At 34.2% G+C, this 13871-nt stretch overlaps 1 pseudogene; it reads left to right on the forward strand.

Annotated features, from left to right (window-relative positions):
* Positions 1-343: 343 nt before the first annotated feature.
* LOC143668596 (AP-3 complex subunit sigma-1 pseudogene) overlaps positions 344-13871 on the forward strand; it is a 41278-nt pseudogene continuing 27750 nt past the window's right edge.

Consider the following 13871-nt stretch of genomic DNA (forward strand, 5'->3'; position numbering starts at 1 on the left):
TGTTGTAATATTTAATCCCAGTTTCCCAGTCCTGTTCCTAACCATCAATGGGACCTTGATAAGTCATTTAAATGAGGATTTAATTTCCTTATCTATAAAACGATCAATTGAAGTTATAATTTCTAAGATTTCTCTTTACCTTACAGTTCAGAGGCTCAGTGGTTTAGAGGAACTAGATGGCATCTTTCCAAACACTGAGAATGTATAAAACACTGTAAGATAACCAAAAACCTCAAAACTTTTATTATTGTCTTATAGGAGTTTACATTGTGACTAAAGTAATGACAATTATGGGAAAAGTTAGTACAGAAATTACATAATTGTTCCATATGGCAAATATACCATGGAGAAAGTAGGTTCTGCAGGAGTGGCTTCAAAAGAAGATATTCGAATGAAGGTGGGATTTGAACAAGATACTTAAGAATGAGAGCTTGGATTTATGGATACAGGGATATATTTTATAACACACATATTATGCTCATATCAAGCATTTCATTACATTATTTTATTTAGACTTCAATATGCTAATCTAATTGTACAGATCAGGATTCTGAAATTTCAGGGAATGAATTAACATGGCTAAGAACATACAACTAGTGTGTAGCTGAGCTGGGAGGAGGATGCAAGTTTAGTTAATGCAAATAAAATCTCTTTGCACTGTATGACACATTCATAGATGCAAATTCACTGAACAAAACTGTGGAGGCAAAACAATGTCAAACATGTTTAGCGGACTACAAGGAAACCACTCTGATAGGAGCAGTTGGAGATGATTCTGCAATGGCAGAGCAAGGTCAGGTCATAAAAGGATGCCTAGAACCAGGAAGTTCAAATTTCAGCAGCAAATATTATTGACTAAATAAGAGAATCAGGAAAAACAGAAAGGACAGTATGCTAAACCAGAAAGATATTTGCATAACTGTCCCATTTAACTGTGGTTGCAAACTAGCAGTTAACCCTCTGACTCTAGCATTCAGACAGGTTTGATTTAATTTAAAGGTGTATTTTAAAGCTCTAAGCAGTTGCCGAAATTTAGAAAATAGAAATAAGGGCACAAAATTTTCATCTTTTCCTTAAAAAAACAGATAACTAGATATTATTGTCTATTCACGTGTTGCTATTCCCAGAAGACACCGAGCGTCTGCCTTTTATAAACTGGGCATGGACTCTTAATCTAGGCAGAGTTTCCCAAACTCACAAGGGCTCTCATCTCTCCTGCCTGGGATCTAAGGCATTGGAATTTGTAACGTATGCTCAGTAACTATTAGGTAAGCCTTGGATAGTAGAAGGAACAGTTCTGAAATTGGTATTTTGAAACCCTTAAGCTAGATGGACAGAGAGAGAATTGTTTGCATTTGTTTCTTATTAAAATGGCCAAAAGCAAAACAAGACAGGTTATAATGTGTGACTTTTGCTTTTCTTTTTCCTTTAATGATTTAAACACATTCTGAATAATGGTCACCTGTGAAGAGAGAGGATGGGCAAAGGGATGAGTGGCAAGGTCTAAACTGTGTGTTTTTTTATTTAAAAGGAGTCACACATGTTTGAGAAAATTTAATATCTACTTAATTTGTTGATTTGGTACACAAAAGAATACTGTTTATGTATACTTTTTATTTTTAAAAAATATTTCAAAATGTAATAGATTGGATAGCTCTAATGATAGAGAATTCTGAAGTACATTTCTAACCTCTCTCAGTGGACAAGTGTTTGCCTGGAATTAGTGATGTCACTTTGTATTTTATCAATCAGTGAACATCAACATGCCTAGAAATGTTTTCATTTGATTTTTTACAACTTAGAAGTTTCATTTTATATTTGTAGCAAATCACAAATTTACTCTCACTACAACTCAACTGAAAAATAACCTAGATTTAATTTTCTTTTTTAAAATATGTTTTTATTAAATATTTGGGTAGCTACAAGAAATGTATAAAACATGAACAGCCTAAAAAGAAGATGCAATGACTACCAGTAGACAACAACATTACTACATCTTTGAAGTCCCTTCCTGCCCCTTCTCAATCCATTTTCCCTCATTTTCCCATCATAGAAATGTATGTTTTCTGTTCCCCTTCATTTCCTCATGGCTTTGTCACATATATTTGCATCCTTAATCAATATAAAATTTCATTTTTACATTTTTTAGGTTCATACAAATAGAATTATAGTATACATCATTTTCTGCAGTTTTTTTTTATCCCCCATTATGTTTGTGAGCTTCATCCATACATTGTTCATGGCTGTTATGCATTAATGGACTTCCTATATTTTGTTTGACAAATTTACCATAACATTCCCCTATTCTACTCTAGTGAACATTTGAGTTGTGTCCAGTGTTTTGGTTTTTGTTTTTTTATTTAAGTGCACTTGTCTACTGATACACATGAGGAAGAGTCTCTCAAGGAGATATGATGTATTGGTGAGTTCTAAAATATATCTTCGGTTTTATTATTTAGCATTAAATTATTTCCAAAGTGGTTACATCGATTTACATTCCCACCAGCAATACTTAAATGTTCTCCTTGTACCACATACTTAGCAACAAGTGGAACTGACAGACTTTAGATTGTTACCAAAATGGAGAATGTGAAATACCTCATTATCATTTTTTCCTGTTCGTTTTTTTATTCAACATGACAATATACAAGCACAAACATTCTTACCATATGATCATTCCATTCTTGATATATAACCAATAACTCACAATATCATCACATAGTTGTATATTCATCACCATGATCGTTTCTTAGAACATTTGTTTCATTTCAGAAAAAGAAATAAAAAGAAAAAAGAAAAAAATTCATACATACCATACCCTTTACCCCTCCCTTTCGTTGATCATTTTAATTGACATTTGATGATTACTAAAGAAATTGTGTATCTTTCAGTGGTTTTAGCTCTCTTCTCTTTTTCTGAATTGCTTCTTAAAGCTTTGTTTTCTATTTTCCTAATGAGATTTTTGTCATTTTTTTTAAAAAATTGACATGACATCATTCATTTATCAAATCCATCTAAATCTTATTCCAAAAGCGAAAGAGAATTTTAAGCAATTTACCCTAAACAGATGTAGGGATAATTTTACTCAAACGTTGTGAGCTCAGAGAAACTTTAATTTTCAGGTTCAGAATTCATCATGATCAAAGTGCATCTTTGGAGACTAATCAGGGACTCCAAACTGAGATAAAAGGAGAGCAAAAATAGTACCATGGATTACTTTTTAAGCCATGAGGACTCCGGAGAACAGTGAAAACTCTTCAATATATTAAAAATAGCTTCTGCCATGTGGTGGGGAAAACTGCTGGACTTGGACCTGGATTCTGACTCTAGGTAAGGACCCTGAGTAAATCTCCTAATCACTTACTGTGTGTTTCCTCATTGACTGAATGAAGATCTTAACATCTAGTGTATGTATTTGTCACATGGTAGATATTCGCCAAATGTTTGGGGAAGCTAAATCTATTTAAAAGGAGGAAAACATGTTTTAGGAACTGAAGGAAAACCATCTGAAAATCTAAGTTTTTAACATGTATTCCCCAGTAACTGCAAAGTACAGGAAATGATTGCTAAAGTAAGACTCTGAATTTTCCCAATATACAAATTCAGTCATCTTATCTGGATTACCAAGTAGAATCTTATTAATAGAAACAACTGTTTTCTTTTTTAACTAAATACTGAGAGCAAACACATTCCATAGAAATCATAACTTCAACACACTTAAATTCTCTCATTCATTATTATGATGGAAAAGTATAGCTGTGTTCCAAGATCCTAAAATGGTCACTTTTCCACATTTCGGCATGTTTTGAAATGTAAACACACCACCTGGAAGTTAATGAAGTGGTAGAATTGATGGGTAACCAGTGAGAAATCCCAGGAGAAGGTAAGTCACAGAGTCAGAGGCCACGCTGTGGCCCAGCTCCCATCACCTATCAAGAATATGATTCTTCCTTGTCCATTTCCTTCAGGCATGCTTTCCCACACCACAAAAAGAACTTATGCATATCAGTGTACATATTTGCATTGAATGTATCCCATTCATGGGTTTAATTTTTAAGTAGTTAACTCTTTAATATTTCTCCTTCATATAAAACTAATCAAATCGCTTTCAACTGTTATGGCCATTTGATGAAAATCATAGTGTCATAGGAGACCCCAAATTTCCCTATCTTACAATAAACCTATTCATGTATCACCGATTCATATAGTTTCAAAATTCTATGAAGCTTTTTTGAAGTAATGCAAAAGAATGAATTTATGTAAATTCTATCCTCTCCTTATTGAAACTATCTACTACATTGTTTCCATCTTACCAACTTCTGGTTTTTTCTGGTAGCCCCTTTCCATCTCCTCTCAGGATATTCCTTTCTGTGACAATTCTTTAAATTGTAGAGTTACCAAGAAGCCATCTTCAGCATCCTCCTTTTTGTAATTCACACCTCCCATCGTGTCAACCAACACCTACTTGCTGATAGCTTCTTATTTTCAGGAGAGTGTTTGGCCATAGGTCACCAGAGTATCACTCTCTAGCCAGGGCCAGGTTCTAACTTCCCTGTGTCTTTTTGTAAGGCAGTAAATGAATGTTTTAAAACTCCAAGGGAAAGCTATCAGACAGAAGATTGTTTTTATATTAAGCAAAATGTTTTTAATATTATATATTTCATTATTATTTAGAATATCATTTAATTATTACTATCATATACTTTATTATCAATAATATTAAGTCATGAACAGATATTGCAGCACTGGTTCTCAGCCCATACTTGGCATTTCAAAATCTAAAACACCCGGAGCCCAGTTCTTGGTTTTTAAATACCATTCTCCAGTAAAAGGAACCAGGGGTTCTTGGAGAAATGGTTGATTCTAGAGCTGGGGCAGGGAATATACAAGTGAGTCTGGAGCATTTTATAGTGCCAGAAGAAAGGAAATTAAAAAAAAAAAAAGGATTAGTCATATTAAAACGACCCGGGAATCAACCAGAAAGAACTTCCAGTAGCTAAATCTGGAAGAATTTGAGCAAATTAATAATGTAATATTGGATTATGTGCTTGTTCGAAAGGATGTATGCACCCTAGAAAAGCCATGTTTTAATCCTAATCCCATTTTGTAAAGGCAGCCATTTCTTCTAATCCCTATTCAGTACTGAATGTTTGTATCTGTATTAGATCATCTCCCTGGAAGATATAACTCAATCAAGAGTGGTTATTAAACTGGATAAGGTGGAGACGTGTCTCTATCCATTCCAGGTGGGTCTTGATTACTTACTGGAATCCTATAAAAGAGAAAACATTTTGGAGAAAGCAGGAGATTCAGAGAGAGCAGAGAAGAATGACAGAGCCACGACAAAGCCACAACAGAGAACATCGCAGAACCACGAAGCAAAGAGTCCACCAGCCAGCGACTTTTGGAAATGAAGAAGGAAAATGCCTCCTGGGGAGCCGGAGAGAAAGCTAGAAAATGACGCTGTGTTTGCCATGTGCCCTTCCAGCCGAGAGAGAAACCCTGAACTTCATCGGCCTTCTTGATTCAAGGTATCTTTCTATAGATGCCTTATATTGGACATTTCTATAGATTTGCTTTAATTGGGACATTTCCACAGCCTAAAAACTGTTAACTTGCAGCTTATTAAATTCCCCTTTTTAAAAAGCCATTGAGTTTCTGGTATATTGCATTTCGGCAGCTAGCAAACTAGAACAGATTATAATATATAGTGTAAAATAAATATCAATGACTCAATACTAACATAAATAAATGATTGAGTAAGTAAATAAATGGAGGAGATGAAACAAATCTCTAGTACAGAAAAATTATAAATAATTTAGTAAGAAAAACATCAGATAAACCCAAACTGAAGGACATTCTACAAAATACCCAACCAGTACTCCTCAGGAAGCTAAGGACAAATGAAAATTAAATGTAATGTGGAATCTTGAATGGGATTCTGGAAAAGAATAAAGATACATAAGGGAAAATCTAGTGAGATTTTTTTTTAAACTGTGGGTTTAGTTAATTGTAATGTTCCAACGTTGGTTCCTTAAATATGGCAAATATACCATAATAATATAAGATGTTAAAATAGAATAAGCTGGTTGAGATATATACAAGAATTTATGTACTCTCTTCATAGTTTTTCTGTAAATATAAACTACTTAAAATAAATAAAAGTATTTTATTTAAATAAAATCTATTTTATTTTAAGATAAAAAGTTTATAATGCCCCCTTCTCTCCTACCCTGCCCCAACTTTAAGAGTGGCAGAAAAAATAGTATCAGATGAAGTTAAACTCCATGAGGCAGACATGCCTTCCTCTTTCACCTTTGAGATGATTGTCAGTGATGACATTCAATTACTTTCTTTCTTCCTTTTGGTCACTGAAGGGCAGCCTTCCTCCAGTGACTAATAAAAATACAGGAAATAGCAAGCATGAAGAAATACTGACTCAGAGCAAGATGTAAAGATTTGTAGAACACATTATGCCTTTGTTCTCCCCTGACTTATCGTAACACAAAGTATTTTAGGAGAATGAAATAATACAAGCCTGGAAAAACTCTGCTCTCAATTTTTTGCAGATGAAGGAAGAATTGCCACATGACAAGTCACAAGAAGCCTAGACTTGAGAGGAAGAAGTTTCCAAAGTTCCTCTTGTCTCTATTATATATATGTATATGATCTCTTGCTCAAACAACTCTGAATGATGTACAGAAAACTTAAACCCTGTATGTCCAATATGTCCAAACTTGACCTTACCTTTGCCATACAAATATATTGCTTCTTTAGCTGTTAAAGCCAAGAACCAAGGAATTATCCTAAATTCCTGCCTTTTCCTAACCTCACAACACGGATCAACATGACATCATCTTCCTACACCCTTCCCATATCTGACTCCATCTTGGTTTCCCACTGTCACTATCCTGGTTTCTGTCTTATTTTGTCTCACCCAGACATTCTACTTGTAGCCATTCCTTCTTCAAACTGTTTTCCAATTTTATCATTCTAACTCAGAATTCTTCCACAAGTTCCAATTGCCTTTGTGATAAATTTCAAAACTGCTATCATGGGCTTTAAATGACCCTCAGAATCTGTCCAACTTAATCTTTTGCATTTCGGCAGCTAGCAAACTAGAACAGATTATAATATATAGTGTAAAATAAATATCAATGACTCAATACTAACATAAATAAATGATTGAGTAAGTAAATAAATGGAGGAGATGAAACAAATCTCTAGTACAGAAAAATTATAAATAATTTAGTAAGAAAAACATCAGATAAACCCAAACTGAAGGACATTCTCACTAAAACCTGCCTGCCCAGGCATACCCAATAGCTGTTCATTCCCCAACAATGCCAGGCTCTCGCATGTGTCCTTACCTTTCTATTTCTATTCCAGATGCCCAGAATGCATGTAACAAGTTTAAGTCCTGCCTGGAGGACGAGGTTATCTGATCACTTTTGAAGAAATACTTATCCTTGATGGGTTACTCCTTCTGAGTCTACAAACCATGTGGGAGGTTTATACCTTTAACCCATTGGTTTAAGGGTGGGGAGGGTGTCCTGAGACATGAGATGTATAAGGAGCATTCTTGGACTAAATTTTCCTTGATTCTCATGGATTTGTCTCAGTCTAAAATGAAGCCTATGCCTCTCCCTCTAAATTAATATGGTTAACTTTGTAAATGGCATGCCTTCACCAAGTATAATTTGGATTAACAGTGGAAACTGCAGAATTTTTTATGTGACCATTTATTTTTGGAGAGAATCTTAAAGCATAAAAGGACCTTTGTTTCCAATGGTCCACATTTTTAAGTTGGTATAATGAAGTATCAAAAAAAAAAGCCAGCTAGATTCAAAAATCTCTTCCTTAAGATACTCCTTAACTGAGGCAAAATAAATGTGTTAATTAAAACTTCCTCTTTTAGATCTCTCTAAATTGCACCTTGAACCTAATAGCCTTTATCCCATCCTGTATTCCTCCATTTCCTTTGCCTGTATCTCCTCTGATCCACTCCCTTTCCTTCCAACATGGCTAGAAATCCCTAAGGCTCAGTTGCTACTTAAAAGTAAACCTCCCTCAGAACAGAGAAACCCTCTTTTGCTCATTTCAAATCCTAACCTCATTCTGAGTTCAGAGCCATTGTTAGATTTTCCAAATCCAAGAGAGGATAGGGAGAAGTTTGCAGAGAAATTTCAAATAACTTTAGGAATAGATAATCCAGGGCCTCCTGATCTATTCCATTTAATTCATATGTTAGTGGGAACCTCAAATGCTAAGTAAGAACTGGAAGGAAACACCAGGATGGTAAGCACCAAGGATGATTTAGGATATGAATTTCATAGAAAATCAGAGAGCTTAGAAAAGCTGTAAATTTTGGTAAACATGCTTTGGAAGCTATTCCTAATGTCTTCCATATGAAAATAGATTGGATTCTAATCCAAACCTGCAAATAAAGAAAGGATGATGACTCTTGATTTCAGGGTTAGGCTCTGTAACACCTTACAGCATGCAGTATATCATGAAGCAGATGTGGCCCTAGCTCCTGCTTCACTTTCTGTAAATGGGTGCTAGGCTAGAAATTGAGTGTTTGACAGGAAACCATAAACCAGAATGGGAAACAACTCAATTTCTAGAACTGCGACACCATGCTGAACATTTGAAAACACTTTAGAAGGAAAATAAAATAGAAACCTGAATACATTTATGGTTTTGTAGATATAGCTAGATGCTTCCACCTCAATCATTCAACCCGAAGAGAGTCTCTTTTTACAGCTATTTGTAGATAGCAAATAGAAAGGACATTGGATAAAAATTACCAGAGCTTAGCCGAGAAAATTTGTAAAAAGCGAAATGATTCATTAATGAAGTACTCAGAGGGAATTCTCAAGGATAACTCTCTCTAAATATTAAAGAAGCTCTTCCAGTTGGCTTAGAGTCATAAATAAGTACCTTATATAAGTTGAATAATAAATAAAAATTTTCAAAAATCAAGGAAGTTAGATTAATAATTTCAATATACTAAAGAACTGTATTTTATAGAAATAACTCAAATATTTTAAGAATCCGAGTCCACATACTTAAGGTAAAATATTGTAAATCAGACTAATTTATTATTTTAGGTTTAATGAAAGCAGCTATGTTTCCTCTGATATATCAGCATTAAGCATAGCACGACTTATATTTTTATTCTACTTGGATATGTTCTTCCTAAATGTATACAGAATTACAGCTCAAATAAGCTACCATTAATTCTACTTAATTTTTCCAAGTTGATTCATTATTATTAAATTTTTATTTAACAGTAATTATGTTTTTAGTATGTCAGCTGGAAGATTAATTTCCAAGAGTTAATTAATGGATATTCAATGGGTGCCTAGATTGTTTTTTTTTTGAAACACACATTTTTTTAATGGTGTTGTGTGGGTGGGTTTGGAGGCACATGAAGAGCTCCAAAATTCACATAAATATCCAAAATGGGCATGGAGAAACTCCCTCATTTCCTTATTTTTTTAATTATTTATTTTTATTGATAGATATTATATATTCACATACCACATAATCATCCAAAGTGTACAATCAGTGGTTCACAATATCATCATATATCTGTGCATTTATCATCATAATCGACTTTTTTCTATGAAAGATAACATATATGCAAAATAAGCAATAATTTTCAAAGCACATTGTAACAATTAGTTGTAGAACAGATTTCAGACTTTGATATGGGTTACAATTCCACAATTTTAGCTTTTCACTTCTAGTTGCTCTAAGGTACTGGATCCTAAACAAAATATCAATTTAATGATTCAGCAATCATATTTGTTCGTTAAACCCTACCTTCTCTGTATAACTCCACCATCATCTTTGATCTTTCTCTCAATCATTAAAAGTATTCAGGCTATGACCATTCTAACCTTTTCATGTTGGAAGGGGCTGTTGATAACATGGGATAGGGGGATGGAACTAGGTGATATTCTGGAGTCCGGCCCCTTTGCATTTCAGGATTTATCTGGTCCAGGGCCCAGGTGGGGGTTGCAGGTTTCTGGAAAGTTACTCTAGTGCATGGAACCTTTGTAGAATCTTATATATTGCCCTAGGTGTCCTTTAGGATTGGCAGGAATGATTTTGGTTGGGGGTTAGCAGGTTATGATAGGTAGCAATGTCTAACGGAAGTGTATGTAAGAGTGACCTCCAGAGTAACCTCTAGACTCTATTTGAACTCTCTTAGCCACTGATACTTTATTAGTTGTACTTCTTTTCTCCCTTTTGGTCAGGATGGCATTGTTGATCCTATAGTGCCAGGGTCAGACTCATCTCTGGGAGTCATCTCCCACACTGCCCTCCCGGGAGACTTTCACCCCTGGATGTCATGTCCCATGTACAGGGGAGGGCAAAGATTTCGCTTGGAGAGTTGGGCTTAGAGAGAGAGAGAGAGGTCATACCCAGATCTTTTAAGCAATATGAAATACTAAAATATTGATTACTAAGCATAGTTTTAAGTTCATAAACTTTTGCTTCTTATGCTTATCTTCTGCAGTGAGACTATATCTTTGGCTCTTTAAACTAACTCATTCATTTCATGAGGTATGAAAAGTTGTATAAGGTATGTCTATTTCCATAGAAAGTTGTGTTATGTATATTCATGAGCTCTTCTTGTCTAAAATGCTGGTGTGTGATAGTTCACAAACATCCACACCCCCAGTTTTCTTTGTGAAATAGAAGTTACTTTGGTTAAAAAGTTATAATTCATATACATGAATGAGACTCTACTGGAGATGCATAACTTTGCATGCAAGGTAATAAGATTTGTTTTTGTTAATGGAAAAAGAGAATCGTTTTGGACTGAAGTCACATGACTGGTTGTTCCAGAGTAGAAAAAAAATGGTAGAAGATAAAGTCTGAAGGTTTATAAAAAGTAATAAAATATGTGGAAGGGAATTTCATTTTTCTTAGTTATAGTATGGGCAATAATGAGTCTGAAAAGCTTTGAAATATGTTAAAATCATACCAGAGTTTACTCAATTTTGTTGGGCTTGTTTCCTTGGTTTACTGTTTATTGCCGTCACCTAAAATACGAAGGATTATTATTTTCTGTGTAATCTGCCTAAATAGAAAAGACTATTTTAACCAAAATAATTTTCTGTGTTTTTTGTTGGCTTTATTATTTCCTTGATTATTTAAGAAAACCAAATCTCCTCATTTTGACAGAGCTAGTTCCTCATTATGGCAGAGCTACAGTTGTTGATAATCATGTTATTTTCTGTGTTTTTTTTCTGTTTATTTTTTAATGTTTTATTGTTCCTATCAATTGAGTAACCAAATATTCTTTCCCACAAACCCATGTCCAAGTATTCAAATCTACTAATTTTAATTTTTTTCTTCTTCTTGAGATTGATCCTAAATGTAAAATGAAGTAAAATAACTTTCAGAAAATCTTTGGTACCTAAAACTATTTTTGGCAATTCCCAGAGGGCCCCTGTAAAATTACAACATGTTCTTTCCCTGTAAAAAGAAGGCACCAGAAATAACTAAGATTATGTGGTATGTACTATTGATGAGTCTCACAGAAAGATTTTTCAAGCCAGAGGAGGTACTCATCCTTGGTAAAATTTATAAGGAAGACTGTTTAAATGTTTCAGAAATTATATACCATGAGGGGACCTAACTACAAATATGTCAATGCCCTCACTATCCTTGATATGTTTCCATTTATAAGAATGCTGGTGGTACTTTACCTAATATACTATAGTGATCAGTCATAATTTCAGTTATTATTTAAATGTTAACTTGGTTACACTTTTATTTTAATCTAGCATCTACTAGGACAAAGTTTTTGATTTACAGATGCACATCAGACTTACCTAAATCGTTCTACTAAAATATAGATGTTTTGGTGTCTAAACATCTATACACTTAATTAATTGGACTTCATTAAAATTAAAAATTATTTCGTTATACTTAAAAACATCTATAAATTTGATGAATTGGATTTCGTGAAAAGACAACCCATAGAATGGGGAGAAATGTTTGCAAAGTATATATGTGATAAGGTTTAATATCCAAAGTATATAAAGAACTCCTGCAACTCAATAACAGAAATACACTCCAATTTTTTAAAAAAGGCAACAGACTTGAAAACATTTCCCCACAGAAGATATACAAATAGCAATAAGCACATGAAAAGACGCTCAATGTCATTAAGTATTAGAGAAATGCAGACCAAAACCACAATGAGATACAATTTCACATCTACTAAAATGACTACTATTTTTTTTTTTGTATGTTGTATGGCAGGGTCACATTTCATTATTTTCTCATGTGAGTATCTCATTATTGCAGCACCATTTGTTGAATTTTCATTTACTTGTTTGTTTGCTTTTTGGGAAGTGCATGGACCAGGAATCAAACCCAGGTCTCCCTCATGGCAAGCAAGAATTCTACCACTGAACTGCGTTGCACCACGACTACTATTTAAAAAAAAAGAAAAGGAAAATAAGTATTGAAGAGGATGCAGAAAGATAGGAACACTGTTCATTGTTGGTGGGTGTGTAAAATGTACAGCTCACTGTGTAAACAGTTTGGCAGTTCCTCAGAATGTTGAGTGTAGAATTACCATATAACCTGGCAATTCCACTTTTAGGTATATACCCCTAAAATTGACAGCAGGTTCTCAAATAGGTATTTGCGCACTGCTGGTCATAACATAATTATTCACAATCACCAAAAGATGTAAACAACTCAAATGCCTATCAACAGAAAAATGGGATATTATTCAACTGTAAAGGGAAGGAAGTTCTAATGCATGTGATAACATGAATGAATCTTAATGACATCATGTCGAGCAAAATAAGCAAGAAACAAAGGACAAATATTGTATGATCTTACTTATATGAAATAATTAGAAATGTAAATTCAAAGAGTCAGAAACTAGAATACAGGTTACCAGGGAAATTGGAAATCTCATACATTGCTGGTGGGAATGCAAATTGGTACAGCCTCTGTAGAAACCAGTTTGTTAGTTCCTCAAAAATTAAACACAGAACTATCATACGATCCAGCAGTTATACGCATAGATCAGGAATATACCCAAAAGATCTGAAAACAAGGATTCAAACAGATATTCGTACACATCTTCAAAGCAGCATTATTCACTGCTAAAACGTAGAAATAACTTTAAGTATCCACCCGTAGATGAATGGATAAACAAAATATAGTTCATACATTCAATGAAATATTATTCAGCCATTAAAAGGAACAAAGCTCCAATACATGTTATAACAGGGATGAAATTTGAAATCACTATGTTAAGTGACATGAAAGACAAATATGGTATGATTCCACTTATCTGAAATATCTAGAATAGGAAGATTCATAGAGATAGAAAGTACAATAGAGGTTCTACAGAGTCTTCAGAATGGGGATGTGATCTAATCTCCTGGTTTAATCCAGGTACTTAGTTTAATCTTGCTGAGAAGTGGACTACAAACTCTAGTCATAATCCTCTCATTATTTGTATTACAGTGCTCAGGTGTCTGATTTCCAAACTCTTAAATGCTATTGTGCAACTGCTACTCAGCCAAATGATCCAGCAAAGGGTCATCTGGCAGAATGAAGTGGAAAATTTGACACAAATCACAAATTTTCTCTGACCCATCTTCCCCATCCACATCTGACGCAAATTTCCGAATATTATCATTTTCTAATTATACATTGATTGGTGTGATTATTTGATTAATGTCTGTCTCCCCCACTAGACTATAAGCTCCATGAGAACAAAAGATTTCCATTTTTCTCCCCCATTATCATACCATCGGGTAAATAGTAGACACTCAGCATTTGCTGACGGAATGAACTATTATTTTAAATGCAGCTTTTGT

Source organism: Tamandua tetradactyla, chromosome 24, assembly GCF_023851605.1.
Source record: "Tamandua tetradactyla isolate mTamTet1 chromosome 24, mTamTet1.pri, whole genome shotgun sequence".
NCBI classification, from domain to species: Eukaryota; Metazoa; Chordata; class Mammalia; order Pilosa; family Myrmecophagidae; genus Tamandua; species Tamandua tetradactyla.